Source organism: Furipterus horrens, unplaced genomic scaffold (genome assembly GCF_987537825.1).
Source record: "Furipterus horrens unplaced genomic scaffold, mFurHor1.1.pri manual_scaffold_7, whole genome shotgun sequence".
NCBI lineage: Eukaryota > Metazoa > Chordata > Mammalia > Chiroptera > Furipteridae > Furipterus > Furipterus horrens.
Window position 1 is genome coordinate 13,890,764 of NW_028327177.1, and position 17,748 is coordinate 13,908,511.

General features: G+C 40.0%; 1 protein-coding gene across 2 annotated transcripts in view; it reads left to right on the forward strand.

Moving 5' to 3' along the window:
• Positions 1-17,748, forward strand: part of SAMD12 (sterile alpha motif domain containing 12) — a 323,498-nt gene that overhangs the window by 15,227 nt on the left and 290,523 nt on the right. The gene's annotated exons all lie outside the window — the stretch shown is intronic.

The following is a 17,748-nucleotide window of genomic DNA, read 5'->3' on the forward strand; positions in this document are numbered from 1 at the left end:
AATATCTGAAAATATGTATATTCTACCCTTATACTTAATTGATAACTTGATTAGATTTTTAAAAGTTGGAAATCATCTCCCTCACAGTTTTGAAGTTTCCAGTCTTGTGTTTGAGAAAGCTGAAGCCTTCTGATGCTTGATCATTTGTATGAAATATACATATAAAAATTATTTAATCTTCCTTTTATCCCTAGTATTGAGATATGTAATGAGACTATGCTTTGGTGTGAGTTCATTTTTATCTATTGTATTGTGTATTTAGTGGTCTTTCAAAATGAAAGTGGTCTTCCGATATAATCATTTATTTCTCTGGGTTTTTATTGAATTATTTATTTGATTTTATCCAATTTGTTCTGTTTCTTATTTCTCTAACTGCTATTTTTGAAATGATAAATTTCCCAGGGTGGTTCTTATTTTTGAAGTCTATATTTCCTTATGTCTTATCTTGATTCTTTTTGTTCTGTTTTCTGGTAGATTAATTTTTCTTTCAAGCCTCTCTGGCATTTTAAAATTCCTATCGTTTTTAATTTTTAAAGAGATTTTTTTCTTTCTGAAGTTTTTATAACACCTAATCTTATTTTGTGGATGTAATCTTTCCATATTTCATTGAAAATATTAATGCTAACATTTTTATTTTTTAAAATAAAGTTTACTTTGCTCTCCACATTTCTTTCTTCCAAGTTACTTTTTTTCCCCAATTCTTTTTAGTGCACTTTCATGTTTGATAGTCCCAAAAGTTTGTATATATTAGGCTCTCTGCCCATATTTGGTGGCCCATTAAAAAAATTAAAAGCTTTTTATGTTCACGGGACCTATCAATCATGGTTGTTATTGTAAGAGGAACTGACTGGGTGTTTTTAGGACAGTAAGCGGGATCTTCTTATGTCAAAATGTTTAGGTCTTTTTTTTTTTTTTTTAAATTGAGTTGGTTAATTGCTCAGAGAAGACCCAATATTTGAACTCCATAATCTGATTCCATAGTCTGTGCCCTTATCCATTCATTTTTTTTTAACTTCCAGGTAAGGTTCTACATCTGAGTATATTTTATTATATTTTTTCTAAGAAAGTTAGCAATCTAAATGTAGATTTTCTAGGAATTCTCATTTCAGAAGATGATTCTTTTACCAGAAATTTCCCTCCACTACAGTTATAATCTTTATGGAGTTTTTTTTTTTTTTTTTTTTTTTTTTCTCCCCATGGATGTATTTGAACACCTAGAAGAATATCTGGCATAGAGTAGGTGCTTGAAAAATAATTGTTGAATGAGTTCATGTTTTGCCCAGTGCATCAGGCTTTCTGAACAACATGTAATAGGATATAGAAGAAGCCCACGTTTTCCTAACTCCATTGTAGTGCTGAGTGTATGCATTCAGATTTGACAAAGGCAGTCATGCAAACCAAAATAGGTTCAACTCAGGAAGAGAGGTTTCCTATTTATAGAACTTCTTGGGGCAAGAGTCTATTTCTTTGTATTTGAGATTGGAAGTTATTATTGAGGTGGCATTGGCCATAAGTTGGCCGGAAAAGGGCAAGTGTAAAAGGGTTGGCTGGGATACAGAACTGGTCTTCGTGGAAACTTGCATGTATTATATAATACTTGTGTGTTTAGATGTGGCATTTTTGGATTTTGTTTAAGCATTCGTTCTGCTGACTGCTTCCTAGAGACTTCCCCATCTGTTCCTTTGTGCTGACAGGGTCTTTCTGAGCTTAAAATGGAGAGATGTCCCCAAGGGTCACACACAGCAGCCTCCTTCCATCCCGACTAGCTTTTTCACCTCCCTTCCCCTCTGTGTCTGCTCATCATTGGAGTGGGAATGGGGCTGAAAGTTTGATAATGCTGAGCTGACCTTTTTGGAAGAGCCAACTGTCAAACCAAAAGGACTCAGTTATTGGCACGGCCACTTGCTCTATGGTATTGCCTTTGTCCTCTGTTTTGACATCTGGGTTCCCATTTTCAGGGAGGGACCAGTGGGTTTGATTTCCTGAAGTGAGCAGGCAGAGAGCAAGACTGCAGCATGAAGAATTCTCTCCTGATGAGCATAAGGCAATCATTTTTAAAGATAACTAATTGTCCAGAAAAACATGAACTTATGATACTTAGTCAACCAACCATGTTGAGTTTATTTGCCAGGAGATGACCAAAAGGGGAGCAGTACTAGAAAAGAAGATAATAGAAGGCTATGGTGTCTGGAAATACTTAAAGAAAAGTCATTCACTAGGCATGAAGGAAAACATAATTTATCCAGTTACAAAGCTCTATCAGCTACTCATACCTGAAAGCATACTTAGTTGTAAACCTAAAGATCTTTAAATATTTTACATAATTTTATGTTAAGATTTACATAATGTATTCTGTTACTACCCTAGAGCAAAATACAGTATTATTAGAAATTCAATAATTTTAAAAAATGTAACATATTAATATTTTCTTTTTAAATTAACCTTATAAGATAGTAATAATTACATGATTTTATATATATATATATATCCTCTGGAAAGTAGAAAGAAAAGACTTTTCCATGGACCCACATTCAAAAAACACTCACTATTAGTATTTGGCATACTTTCTTTTAGCCTTTTTCTCTTTGTATGATTTTTGGGTTTGCATTACCATCGCAGGGCACTTTACTTGCCTTTTAGGAAGATTTTTGGTCTTCAATTGGAGTTGACTGTGGTGATGTTCTGATAATACAGGTCTGCAATTTATTCTTTCCTTGTCATGAGACTGAATAAGCAATGATTTAGTTCTTGGCTTGAATACCTTCTCTGTATGCTTTTAACATAAAACAGTGTTCAGATTAGAAAGTGAATGATCCTTGGAGCAAAGAAGTATGATGTGTGTTTCACAACCACTTAAAAAAATATCAGATCTAAGAAAAAAATCAGAAGCACAGAAATGGCTTGGGGGAAATGTGGGTAACGACGATAAGACGTTAAGCTTCCTGAAATGGGAGACAGTCTCTCAGAGGCCCTAGGACGCATTGTAGATGTCTAATGATTTTATTAAATACTCAATAATTATTATTGTATATGTAACATAGTGGTCTCAAGGCAGAGAGAGGAAAACCTTTTTATCTAGAGGCATAGAATACCGGAGAGCAGTGCAGGAGTGACCCCAGAGTTAGAAACTCTGAATTTATTTGTGCTGCTAACTAGTCACCACCTCAGAGACACCCGCCCTCAATGTCAGGACCAATAAAATGAGGCTGTTGAACAATATAATTTTAATGAGCTTTTGTCCTCCTCTGACATTCAGTTGACTCAGTGGATTTATGATTCTGGACCAAATACCGAGAACACAAAGATCCAAAAACCTAGCAGCTGCCTTGGCTCTTTATTTCCTTCCTCCCTCATATCTAGTCAGTGACCAAGCCTGACCCATTTTATTGTCTAGGTTAGGGGTGGGCAACCAGCCACCTCTTTTCTTAGTTTTATTGGAACATAGTATGTTCATTAGTTTACGTAGCTTATTGCCACTTTCGTACTACAGTGGCAGTCGGGTAGTTGTGGTATGGTCTGTAAATATTTACTATCTGGTTCTTTATAGAAAAAGTTGGGCAATCCCTGATCTAAATGATTTGGAATCTCATCTTCATCCTCATGACCCCTGTCCTAACAGGCCTTCATCTCTTCTCATCTGCACAATGCAAGAGCCTCTAAACTTAGTTTTTCTGACTCTAGTTTTGAGCCTCACAAATGTATTCTCTACAGAAACAGTATAATTTTTTAAATGTCAAAACACCAATTTGCTTGCTTAAAACCCCTCGGGGCAGCCCTGGCTGGGTAGCTCAGTTGATTGGAGCATCATCCGAATGCGCCAAGGTTGAGGTTCATCCTGGTCAGGGCATATGCAGGAGACAAACAATGAATGTGTAGGTGGACAGATCAACAAATGCTGTTCTTCTCTCTTAGTCTCTCTGTCTCTCTCTCCCTCCCTCCCTTCTTCCCTCTCTCTCTGTAAAGTCAATAAGTAAAAATTAAAAAAAAAAAATTCCAATGCATCCTCAGGTGCACCTGCTGAACTCAGGATGAAATCCTTGCCTAACACACATGGTTAGAAAACCACTGTATTTTAATGACATCTGAAGACCCTCCTCATCATAAAAGATCAGGTGGCTTTTGTTCAATGCAACACATGCTATATGAATCGCAAGTCTCAGAAAACCCAGTCCAACTCAAGCGGACTTAGTACAAAGAGACTATAGGTTAATTCACCTAACAGAAACCTAGGTGGCGTTCTGTCCTTTGGAAAGATTTAGTCCAGGTTTCTAGTTGTTACCTGGACTCCGTTTCTTCCTGTTGGCTCCTCTTCTGCTGTGTTAGCCTTATTCACACAGAGGTGTTCATCTTGTGAGTACTGCTGTAGCATTGCCTACTCCATATCCTTCTGTGTACACATCTAGCAGGAAAGAGAACAAGTCTCCCCCCCCCCCCCCCAGTAAATCTGATACAGTGAAAAAGGGTCTCTGATTGGACAGCGTAGATCATGTGATCAAGGATAATGGAATGTGCTGATTGGCCTGTTCACATATTTAAGCCCACATGAACAATAAGGACTGGGAAGTGGGGAGGGTATTATTTTCAAGCATGTATTTGGCTGTTGCAGAAACAGGGTGAGTGAAGGTGGAATGGGACAAAATAGCCAAGACTCAATGAGCGTATCATGAGCAGGAGCCCTCTGACAGTCAGACGGATAGCAGTTGCCATCAGTACCCGGGGAGGCCAGCAATCAGACTGTCACAAGCTTTGGGGATTGTGGTTGCCTTGCTCAGTGGTTCTTAATTCCAGCTAATCATTAGAAGTACCTTAAGTCTGGGCTCTTTGGGGACCATCTGACTTGGCCAGGTATGAGTGACTTTAGAAATTCTCCATGTGATTCCAAGGTGTGGCCAAGATGAACTATTGACTGGGTTTAGGTCCTGATTTTAGTTACTGGTTCTGTGGAATGAGAACAGTCCTCTTCACTAGCGGGATAATTGAAAGGAATAAAGGAGGTGATGTATGTAAGAAATATAGCCTACTTAGGTGCTTAAATGAATGGTAGTTTCTTATATGTGGTTCTTAACTTTAAAGGGATATGATATTAGACTCCTAGGGCTACCATCACAAAGTACCACAGACAGGGTGACTTAAACAACAGAAATTTATTTTCTCACTGTTCTGAAAGCTAAAAGCCCAAGATCAAGGTGTTGGCAGGTTTGGTTTCTCTCAGGACTTCTCTCCTAGGCTTGTGCATTGCCTTTCTTTCTTTCCTTGCACACCCCTACTGTCTCATCCTCTTTCCATAAGGACACCAGTCATACCGGGTGATGGGGCGTTGTTTGCCTGGGAGCCCACTTAGATTATGTGGTCAGGAATATCTCCACTGAGGAGATGCTACACTGGGGGCCTTGAATAACGTGGGGGCTTGAATAACATGGAGTCAGCCATGCGGATGGGGGCTGAGGGTTAATGGCTGATGAAATGCCTGTTACTCTCTGGTTTATTTTAGTATCAGCTGGCAGAGCCACCTCCTCTCACACCAGCTGCTTCCCAGGTTCAGTTCTGCTGCCTACAGAGCAAGAATTGGAGATCTGCTCTGAGACAGGCGTGGCTGTTGTGGACCGCGTCCCTAACTGTGGGCGTCTTTTCTTGTCCTGTCTCTGAGGTGCTTAGGCCATGCGTTCAGAGGGGTAAGACCTATCAGTTCAAACATCTGTTCCTCTAAGTTTTCTTTGACATGACCAGAATGTAGCCACCGTTGTCTTTAGCCTGAATTAGAATAACCATTGAGGGGTGAGATGTCAGCATTGGTTGGTGTGGTAAATGCATAAACAGCGATTGTATTGTAGTATATACTTCTGTGATAGTAGGCTGGGCCTCTGAAGGATCTGGAGTCTAGACAGAGCCCAAAGAGCATCTGGATGGAACAGAGAGGACTTCCCCTAGAAGCTGCATCCTAAAGGTCTCCTATGACTTATGATAAGGGGCAAAATCCTGCCATGGCTCACATGCTCCTTTGGGGCTGGCACCCAGCACACTCCCAGTTCTCCCCACCTCTCTGCCAAGAGAGGTTCGTCCTAATTCTAGACTTTAGGTTGGGATCATTTCTGCTCTGTGTATCTCATTCTGGGGTCCAGACTAAAGGGGCATCAGCCCCTGGGCATGCTCTTTCCTTGGTTGCTACAAGTTCATGAGAGACCAAATCAAACTGTACACATGTTTAACTCCTCAGCTCAGTCATATCCATTGGCCAAATTAACTCACATGGTTAAGGTCAAAGTCACTGTATAGGGACACATACTGTGCTCTAAGGGGAGTGAATATTTGTACAAAACAGTAATTTGATTCTCCCTAGCATATAGTGCTTAGAACAGTATCCATATAGGTCTTCCTAAACTAGAAACAATAATGCACTTTTAACAGTCTTACCATGGGGAGGGAAAAAGAAGGGAGTAGGTCATTAGTAAGTGAACAATGGAGTTGGGGGAGGATTGTTATAAAGGGCAAGACTTGAGCATGTTAACAGAATTATGGGAGGAGCACGTGGGCTGGTCAAAGATGGAAGACAGGGCAGAGCTTGAAGATTCAGCTGAAACTTGGAAACTAGAGTGGCACCATCTTCCTCATGGCTTTTGCCATCCACAGTCAAGGATGCAAATGGTTAGAGCAATAGACTCTCTCTGATCTGAGCTTTATGTACTTGATCCCGCCCACCCACTTCTCCCTAACCTTAAGGAGAGATTTAGATGATAGCAGTTGGTGTTTAGTGTTTTAATGGCTGTCATATTGAGAGCTGACTAGAAGCATCTTTAGAAATAAGTTATAACACCATAAAATGAATTGCTAATCTTTCGGAATATATCCTTTAGAATTGTTTTTGTTTTGTACACCATCCAAGAAGATCTAGAACAGGGAGGGACCTGGTAAAATATTTTAGAAGCATTGTCTGATTTGAAAAGCTACGTAGGAATATAAATCCTTCCTCAAATGTGTAATCACACACTCTGCCATTTGCTTTGGTTGTGTTTCTCCCGTTGTCTCGCCTGGCAATGTGCATGTGTGTGATAAAGATGTCCGCAGGGTATGTGCCCGCCCACCAGCGCTCAGCTGTAGGGACTCGTAAGTGGGAACATAAGGGCTGTGGAATTTGTGCTACCTTCTCATTATTTGGCCCCTATTGTGGGCCCAGAATTTGAGGGGACACAGGAAGTGACATGGATAATTAGCTAGAGCAGTTTGATTTACCGGTGCCTAATTTTGTGGTGGTTACTTAATAAAATGGTAATGTGCAGCCCTATGTCGTGCAGATAAATGCTTTGGGAGTCCCGATGAAGGAACCTAGCTCTGTGTTGTAATGAAGGAGAAGGTTTTCATGAGAGATTTCAACTGAATCTTGAAGGATGCGCCCATATCAACAGATGTTTATTGTCATTGTGTGTTTACCCACAATACTGAGGCACAACATTGGCTGTTTCCCACTGCCTAAAACATTTATTGATGTTCCAGTTGTTTAGTGAAAAAAACCATTCCAAATGTCTTATCTAAGACCCCAGGCCCCACACTCTCGTAATCTGCTCCCAAATCATCTTCCTGTCTCATCTCCGTGTGTTTTTTTTTTTTCATGTGATTTACATTCCAGATGACTTGCTCTTCCTTGTAAATGCTCAGAACTTTCCTAATCTGTATCTTCTTTTATTTTCTTTTTATTTTGGGGCAGGTGTTTCTTTTTAAAAATTTTTTATTATGTTTTTTTCCATTACCGTTTAATCCCCCTAGTCCCTCTTCTACCTCCATCCCCCGCTTCTCCCCATCCCTGCAATCACCACACTGTTGTCTGTGCTGATGAGTTCTTTCTCATTTGCTTTCTTTTCTGCTCAACCCCTCGGTCCCCTTGCTTGGGAGTATAGGTAAAAACCTGGTCTGACCTCTTCTTCAAAAGCCTATCTCAAATGCCGAGTTTCTTTGAAAGTCCTGCCTGGGGGTGAGGGTGGGGGGTGGAGTGTGTGTGTGTCTGTTTGGCTTGGAAATAATCATTTCCTTTTTAGTTTTTGGAACCTCTCATTATTACTTTCTCTGTAGCTCTTATTTCCACCCTCTTTTACCTTTATATCATCTACAAATAATTATTGGCCTGCTTATTTTTGGTCAGTAGCATAGAAGTCCTGTTCAAACAAGTAAGTTTTTTAAAAATGGGGATACTCACAGTTTCTATAGCTTTTATTTTGGTAACATTAAAACTTATGTGCACAGATACATACACTCACCATCTCTTATTTAGCTTACTAAAAGATAGGCAGTTAACATAAAACTGCAGAAAAGACAAAATAAAATAAAGGACAGGCTTTTTTACACTGAAAACATGTGGCCAATGGAAAACTCACAGGCTGTCTTTTTTTATTTTTTATTTTTTTCATTTTGCTGAGTACCATTGAAATTTTCATCACATATCTCAGTTCTGGGCAGACTTTTGGGAGCCAGTATTTCAGTAGATGGTGAGCTTTGCCAGAGCTGACTTATCTCTGATTCTCAATTTATCTCTATCTCCCTCAAAGATAATCTTGGGTCTCTAAAAGCTTATAACAAAAAACAAACTGATCTGTGACACAGAAGCAGCCAGGTTGGGGAATAGGGTATTCAATGATCTGACGATTGTCTAAAATAACTTAACAGGAAGGCTCTTACGGTTATGTAAGCATATCTGAAATGTGTGTGAAAGTCAGAGCTACACACATCACAAGGGCTGTTCGTTCCCAAAGAGCAAACATTTTATAAAATCCTGAATTATGGTATTTAATATTTTTCTTATCCCTAAAATGTAGGAATAATTATTTAGATCGCTAAAAACAATTAAGCAAATATAGAAAAGAAAATAATTTCTGACATCAAGTTCTTATTTTTTTCCAGTTCTTTTTCAAGTACCATCAGGGAGAAAGACTGATTTTTCAAATTTGCGCTACCTGGTAGAACTTTTACAGGGATGGGCATGTCCAGGAATCTGCACTGACAGTGTGGTAGTCACAACCGCAGGTGATTGTTGAGGAATTAAATTGTGACTTGTATGACTGAGGAACTGAATTTCCAATTGTACTTAAATATCTTATAAAAATAAACAGGAATTTAAATTAAAATAGGCAGCCAGATGCATACATTGGCTCCCATATTGGACCGTGTGGCTTCAGAAAGCAACCAGGGTGCACTGAGGACTGTCACCTGTGATCTGTGATGCCAGCTTGGATGGCATCTTCTCAATTTTCTTAGTAAATTTGAGACTTTTTTTTAAAAAAGGCCTAATTTTCCTCATTAAGGAATCTTTAGCAAGTTATATACCTATCAATGGCTCCATTGAACTTTGAGCTACTTTCTGTCTATAAATTAAGATCTATTTCCTCCATGACATTTATAGCTCTTCTTTTAGGTAATATGACCTTTGATTTATATATACGCATATGTCTATGTTATACATCACATACATTTGTGAAGATCGAGTGAAACAGTGAATGGGGCATGTTAAACTTGAGTGATCTTTTAGTTGGAGGAACATTTGCTGTGAATAGTGAGCAAACAAAATAGCCCACAAAGATGACCTTGCTTCACACACACACACACACAAACACACACACACACAAGATACTCACATTCATCATGCCAAACCAGAACCTATCATGCCTTTTTCATGTTTCTGTGACTTGATGGATACTTATGTTTCTGGCTGAAATAGTATTTTTTTCCTTAGTTGCCAGGATAAACCTTTCAAGAGAATTTTAAACTTCTCTTTTTTTTTTTTTTCCCTCTGATGCCTGTATCTGAACTTTTGTCCCCCTCCTCCTTCCCTAACCACACTGACCAGTCACCTCTTTCTTTTTTAGTGGAGCTGTCTGTGCATATGCATGCCAAGATGTGCATACCAAGGGTCAGGGTATTTTGCCTTTGAAGACATCAGTATCATTAAGATGATATTAACATGAACAAAGGAAGAAATATATAAAACAATGGTTACTATTTGTTGTGCACCTATGCCATGCCAGTCATTGATTAAGGACTTTAAACACTTTTTCATTTAATTCTTCTGAAGCTTTATAAAAAGTTATTATTATTCCAATTTTATAGGTAAAACAACCCTAACCCAAATCTAAGTAACTTGCCCAAGGCCACACAGCCAGTTGGTGGTAGAGCCAGATTCGTTAAGTCCAAAGCGCATGATTTTACTGACCAAACAATAATTAAGATACAGAAGGAAAAAATCTTATTGCCTCGAGTATCGTGATGTGGCGGCAACAACATGGAATGTGAGGGGAAACAGTTCTTGTTTTCATTTCCCTTTTGCCATGTTCATGGCGGCCTTAAACAAGTGGCTTAGCATCTCTAAGTCTTTCCCTCATCCTGATATCTAATTTCCTCCTTCTGGTATCTAATACCCTAGTGATAGAGGATGCAAAGTCCTCCATATGTGTTGATTCTTTATGTCTCCCTCCCTTCCTGAAATACCAGGTTGTCATATGTAAAGTCTTTCTAAACTGATCAGCTTTGTTTTATTTACTTGGTTTGACAGAGTGCAGTCAGTAAGGAGTGTGTTACGAGGTGCAGGTACTTGCCTTTATCTTTGTTTACCTCATTCCTCAGTTCCCACCAAGGTTTTTATACAGTTGTAAAGCTATTCTTTTTTCCCCCCGGCTTTATTTATTTCTTTTTATTTTTTAACTGCATTTCACTTTAGTTTGCTCTTCCCTCTGGGATTGCTGCTTGGCACTTTTCTAGTCTGTATTATGCCCTTATAGATTATATGGTGACTTCCCATAAGCGGCCTGAGGTGAGCTCCGAAAATGGTTCGCTATTCACTTGACCCAGAAAACCCCACAAAATCATGCAAATCAAGAGGTTCAAATCTTTTCGTCTCGTGAAACTCCCCAGGCATCAAGGGAATGCATATCTGAAAAGCCACCAAGTATCTGGAGAATGTCACTTTACAGAAGCAATGTGTGCCTTTCCATCATTACAATGGTGGAGTTAGTGGGTGTGCCGAGGCCAAACAGTGGGGCTGGACACAGGCTTGGTGGCTCAGAAAGAGTGCTGAATTTTTGCGGCACATACTCAAAAATGCAGAGTGCCCTGGCCAATGTGGCTCAGTTGGTTAGAGTGTTGTCCCGTAACCGAAATGTTGTGGATTCAGTTCCTGTTTGGGGCACATGGCTGGGCTGTGAGTTCATTCCTTGGTCTAGGCTCATGTGATCCCCAGTCCAGGCACGAGCGGAAGGCAACCAGTCGGTATCTCTCACATCGATGTTTCTCTCTCTCCTTTCCCCTCTCCCTCTCTCTCTAAAAGCAATGAAATAAAATGTCCTTGGGTGAGGATTAAAGAAATGCAGACAGTAAAGCTGAACTCAAGGAGTTAGGTGTAGATTCTCTGGTCATTGAGTACATCCAGGCGAACAAGGCTCCCAAGATGAAACACAGAACTTACAGATCCCATGGCCGGGTTACCCACACGCGAGCGCTCCCTGCCATGCTGAAAAAGAGCAGGCTGTTCCTAAAGCAGAAGAGGAGGTTGCACAGAAGGAAAAGATATCCCAGAAAAAACTGAAAAACAAAAACTTAACGTCTGGGAGTAAATTCTATGTCAAATAAATGCTAATAAAAGTAAAAAAAAAAAAATACATGGCTACTATTTTGTTTAATAATTGTTAAAATCGATGACAACTGTGTTTCCATTAGGATGGTGGAGGGCAATGGGATAAAAATGGGGGACTGATGTTCATTAAACACATGGTGTCAGGTGTTTTTATGTGTGAATAACACAGTAAGAAAGCGAGGATTAGTAACGTATTACTAATATTTCCATTTTACAGAAAAGAGATGCTATCCCTTGCCCATGCATACAAATATACTTTGCAGCAACGTGGCAGAGCTTGGACTTGAATTGCTTGGCAGCGCTCGCCTGGATCAGGGAGAAGGATATAGATGAAAGCACGTAATTCAGAAATCACTCCTAAATGCTTTCCAGAAGCAGTTAAAACATATCTAGTATCTGTAGTTAATTGTTCTTGTTACATTTGAAAGGTTACTTTATATACAATAGAAAGCACACATCTTAAGTGTTCAGTTTGCTGAGTTTTGGCATAACCAAAGCGAGATGGGGAGTGTTTCCATTTCCAAGAAAGTTCCCTTTCCCCTTTCCACGTAAATCCTCCTTTGTTGCCTCCATTCTGCTATTGATCCCGTCCCCGGAGTTTATTTCAATTATTGTATTTTTCCAGTTGCTACATTTTTTTTTTTAGTTCTAACATTCCCATTTGGTTCTTCCTTGTCTTCTGTTTTTTTATTTGTGTGTGAGACTTTCTAATTCTTGGCTGGTTTTCTTTTCTTTCTTTTTTTTTAATTCATGACAACTGTAATTGCTTATGAAGTGTTTTTATAATAGCCGCTTTAAATTCTTTGTCAGATAATTGTTACCTCTTTCATCTCAGTGTTGCCATTTATTGATTATCTTTTCTCTTTCTGTTTGAGATCCTCCTGGTTCTTGCTTATAAGTGCTTTTATCTTGAAATGTACATATTTTATGTCATGCCTCTCTAGATCTTCAGTCTTCTGTTTTAGCTGACTTTCTTTAACACTACTCTGGCCCAGTGGAGTTAGAAATCGAGGTTCCCTGCTGTGCCTCAGGTGGTAACTGGGGCCTCTTGCTTATCACTGGGTGATGGAGAAAGTCATTGGGCTTCCTCTGACTCCACCCCAGGAAGTGGGGAGCCACCTCTTACTGTCCTGTGCCAGTAGAAGTCCTGCCTCCTTACATTACCTCAGCTGACACTGCAGGGGTGAGGAGGTGGCCTCATTACCAGATGACAGAGCTGAAAATCTGGGGCCCCTACACAGCCTTCTATGACTCCAGCATCTTGGGAGTTTCAGGGAACCTTATAGCCTAAAGAGGATAGAGGTCTAGACTCTCCATTCAGCCTCTGCTGAGTGGTTGGGTCATCTATATTCTATGAGATTTGAGCAGCGCAGTTATTGTCTAAACTTGGTCTTGCTAGCCTGCCCCTTTCACCATCCTTCAGCTGGAGGGAGCAGGCTTTTGTGTCTTATTTTTGTTCTCTGCCCTATGGCATTTTAGGTTGTGGGGCATCTCCGCTCCAAGTCTAGAATAGATGAGGCAAAAAGAAAGCCCAAGGAACTCACCACCATATCATGCCTTGAAGTCCAAGGTCCCTAGATGTCTTCCTTATTTCTACCTTTCAAAGTCATCTTATTTTTCCCTTATGTATAATGTCCAGGGTTTTTATTTTTCCTTAGTGGGATGATTAAGAAATGTATATCTTCTCAAAAGCATCCAAAAGGCACTACATTATATATTTTTAAAAATAAGGATATAAGAAAAATTAGAGCAGATCTCCTATAGTAAAGGAAAATATTGTTCCATAAAATCTCCAATTCATATACATAAAAACAGATTTGTTTGGGCACTGAACTGAATGAAATCTGTTTCTTACAGTATCGTGGTTAAAAATGTTTTAAAGTCATCTGTGTAGTTCACCTGTCTCTCTTCACCTGACACCTGAATCCTGTCTAAGGCTTCATAGAAGCTCTAAATATACCTGCCTTCATATTCTCTTTGGGAATGAGAAGAGTTAATGTTTTGTGTGCCTTAGAGAGAGCCTTTCCCCCACTCTACTGAGGTTGCAATATGTAAGTTAAGCATTATTTTCATTTCTGCTATACAGTATTTAGATTACCTAGTCCAGAGATCATAGCCAGGAAGGGTGAATATTTTATGTGATTACAGTCAAGTAGTCTTTGAGGAATGAGGATCCCTTACAACAAACTGTTACAAAGATGAAATTGGGTAGACATGGAGCCAGAGTAAGTGTGCTTCATGTGGCCTGGAAGAGGCAATGCTCTGACACAGCTGCACATCTTCCAAACATCTGGCTGGGACAGTCATCCCAGCCCAGCTCCAGTGGCCACACACCAGTCATCAGCACTGCCATCTGCCAAACTGGTGAGGATGACAGAACATGGTATTTGGGGGTTCAACTCTTCATGTTATTTCTTCCCCTCTCTTCTCATTGTCATTTGAATCCAATGAATACAGTACGTCACCTTTATTAATAAACCAATATTTGAAGAATATCTGTTGAGTGTATTTTATATGACAGAGGTATGACACATGGGCTGTGTCCTTCAGGAACTTGGACTTTAACCAGAAGCAAGACATATACATAAAACTGTAAACAGCGTATCTCAACTCTAATAGCTAATTATGGGATTAGAATGTATTTGCTTCTAAGGTCGTTCATTCATTTAGCAACATTTATTGAATGTTTAGTCTTTGGTGGCACACAGTTTCTGCTCAGCAGAAGACAGTCAAATAAGTCAGTTTCAGGACAGCTCTATGGTTCTGTGATTTAATGTATTTTAGGTGAATTACACAATTTGCTCTTTTGAAAGGGAGATGTAAATTGCTCCTAAGAAGGGAATGACAGTGAGTAGGATTGAATCAGGCTCTTTCCAACATACTTCTGCTCATTCTATAAACAGTGATTGAGCACCTACTGTAGGTTAGTCACTTGGGCTAGGCGCTAGGTTTGTAAAGTTTAGTAAGAGGTAGTCACTTGCTTCAGGGGATTTCTAGTCATAGACTAGGCACACATGTCACTAAATATTTGCAGTGCATGGTACACACACACAGAACGTATCTTCTAATTAGGAAAAGAGGTGATTGTCAACATTGCTTAGAAGGATATAATGGGTGCAACATCAGTTTAAAGTTTCATAGTGGAAAGAAGAGAACATTTCATATTTCCTGAAAGGTTGTCCATGAAAACAGGAAAGAGTCTATTCTGTACTAAGGTGAGTTCTGTCAAAGCAGAGAAGCAAAACACATCGCAGGGGCTGTGAGCAGTTTCTGCAGAATAGTGGAAACCCTTGGTGTAGGGGCCAGAGCAGCCTCCAGGCCAGTGGGAGGTGTTTGCACAGTGTCTCTGTTCATAGGAAAGCTCAGAATAAAGGAACCTTCAACTTGAACAGGGCTCCATCCCATCCCTTGTTTCACTGAAGGGAGAGTGAGGCGTGGGTTGGGATCGACAAGACTGGGAAACTGGGTGACTTCTTGGCAAATAAGAGCCCTTTATTCTCGCAAATGAATGCAGCAACTCCAGCACATCTTTTCTCTCTTCTCACATCATAGGAGAACTTGTGGATAGTCTGTTACTGTGACCTAAGTCACGTCAGAATGGGCTCCCTCAGAGGTCAGGCCCAGGCCTCCAGCCATGGCAGAACCTCTTCTGCCCATCAGTCTGGATTTGTTTTGGAGAATGTGCCCTTCCCGGGGAAATTCTCAAGTACTCTGTTATCATTATTATCCATTAAAAAAAAAAAAAAAAAGCCCTAAATGAAAATCACAATTGCGTTACTGCTAAATTCTCAAAACTTTAAATAAAAAATATCTTTGGAAATTCTCTTTCCATTTATGGAGACAGTAGGGGAATGAAATGAGAGGGTGTAGGATTTAAACTTTTTTTTTTCAATATTTTTTTGTAGAATATGCATGACGTAATTTTTTTTTAACCATTTTTAAGTGTATGATTCAGTGGCATTAAGTACATCCACATTGTTGGGCAACCATCACCATCTTCTGCAGAACTTTTTCATTGTCCCAGATTGAAACTCTGCCCTAAGCAATAACTCCTTGTTCTTCTCTCCTCCAGCCCCAGTAACTACTGTTCTGCTCTCTGTCTCCATGAATTTGACTACCCTAACTAAGTACTTTACATAAGTAGAATCATACAATACATTAGTCCTTTTGTGATCAGCTTATTTCATCTAGCATAATGTCTTCAAGGCTCATCCCTGTTATACCTTGTGTCAGAGCTTCATTCCTTTTACAGATTGAGAATAATGTTCAATTGTCTGTTATGCGTCACATTTTGTTTATCCATTTATCTGTCCATGGGCATTTGGGTTATTTCCACCTTGTGGCTTATTATGAATAATGCTTCTATGAACATGAATGGGCAAATATCTGAGTCCCTCCTCTGAATTCTTTGGCGGAATGGCTGACTCAAGTGGTAAATCCTATGTTTAATTTTTTGAAGACTCACCAGGAGTTTTCCACAGCAGCGACACCATTTTGCATTCCCACCAGCAATGCACAGAGTTCGAATTTCTGAGGAAGAGATGGTGCCTTCAAAATGCCGTCTCAAAACAGTGCTAAAATGTGTGCATTTGCAGGGAAATGTTTCCCTGTTAAATTTAAAAGCAATATTTGTGAAATACATTTTGGTTTTCAACTCTTCATTTTGAAGTGCTTGATTTCAGCAGCATTGACAGGAGAACGAGAGCACACAGGTGAAAACCGCAAGCGGCCTGGAGCGTCGGTTCAGCGACTAGGAAGGCCCAGGAGTGGTCGGGGGAGGATCAGGGAGACATGCCCACCTGTGAGCTGTGGAGCCCATTACATGGAGTAGACAACTTTAGTGAGAACTAGAAGGACATTGATGAGGACATGAAAGAGAAAGCCAACTGGGGCACCTTTTTTTTTACATGATGTCAAAGACATGATAGTCATAGCTTGTGAGAGGTCATTTGAAAGTTGCTTGATATGTAAATATCAGGGACCTGAAATATCAGGGAACACAAAGCAAAGGCTGTCAGATATAGTTTTAAACAAACAAACCTGAGCACAGAAACCTAAATCAACTACTGGGTTTGCAGGCGAGGAGGGAGCAGTATGGAGGATGAAGATATTTGTGTGAAGAAGGCAGCTATGTGCGCAGAAAGTCAAAACACTGCATTCCGCCTCATGTTTATAGATAACCTTACATTTTGAATGCTAGGTATGTACTAGCAGAGAAAAGTTTCCTTCTGATTTAAAGGCACGATTGTGGAAAAAGAGGAGTTGCTGGTTCATTTTGCAGCTCGACAAATGTTTCTTAGCTGTCTGTTGTGTGCCAGGTTCTGGACCGGGGGGTGGGCAATTGTGGAGCTTACAGCTGTGGTAGCAGGTTGGCATCCCCAGTACTGTGAGGAGGTGACCCTCCAGGATACTGTGTGCTGGAGGGAGCACAGCCTGGGGGTTCAGTGACCCCTAGGCTTTCTGCAAAAGCTGTCTAAACTAACACATGGGTTGATAAGGAGTTAGCCATCCAAAGAAGGTTCAGGTGGAGTAGAACCTCTTTCTAGAAGGAAGGACGTCTTAGAGTCTGATTTGGTGGGGAAGGAGGACAGGACGTCCTGGAAGCTACTGGTAGCTCAGTATTACTAAGCCATGAGTCCCAAGATATTGACAAAGCAGTCAAGGGTTGTGCCATAGAAAAAGATCAGAGCTATTCATTTTTCTTTTCCTTATTAATGTCTAAATCCATCCCATGTTGATTCCCCATCTCCCTACATGAGCACACCTTCTTTTAGTGATCACAATTTTAGTATTTGGTATTGAATGTTCATTATAACTAGGCTGTTCTTTGGAGCAGAGGAAACTGATTGATATTTACAGTAATTAGCCTCATGCTCTATAGGTTTTGTCCTCTTTCTACCACTGCGTGAATTCAGGGCATTGTGGTTGGTTCTCCAGCATGCATTTGGTTCCTGCCTTGTTGAGTTGCAGCAGTGTAGTTTGGGGAATTGACCTTAGCTGAACGTCACCTGGTTTAAGGGTAATCCTATCTCTACTGCTAGGGTTTTAGTTCACTAATGCACGTGTGATTCACTTTGGCCTAATGAGAGGAGAATAAAGCTTGGAGGAAAGATTGGCCAACCAAGCTGCTTCTATTGCTA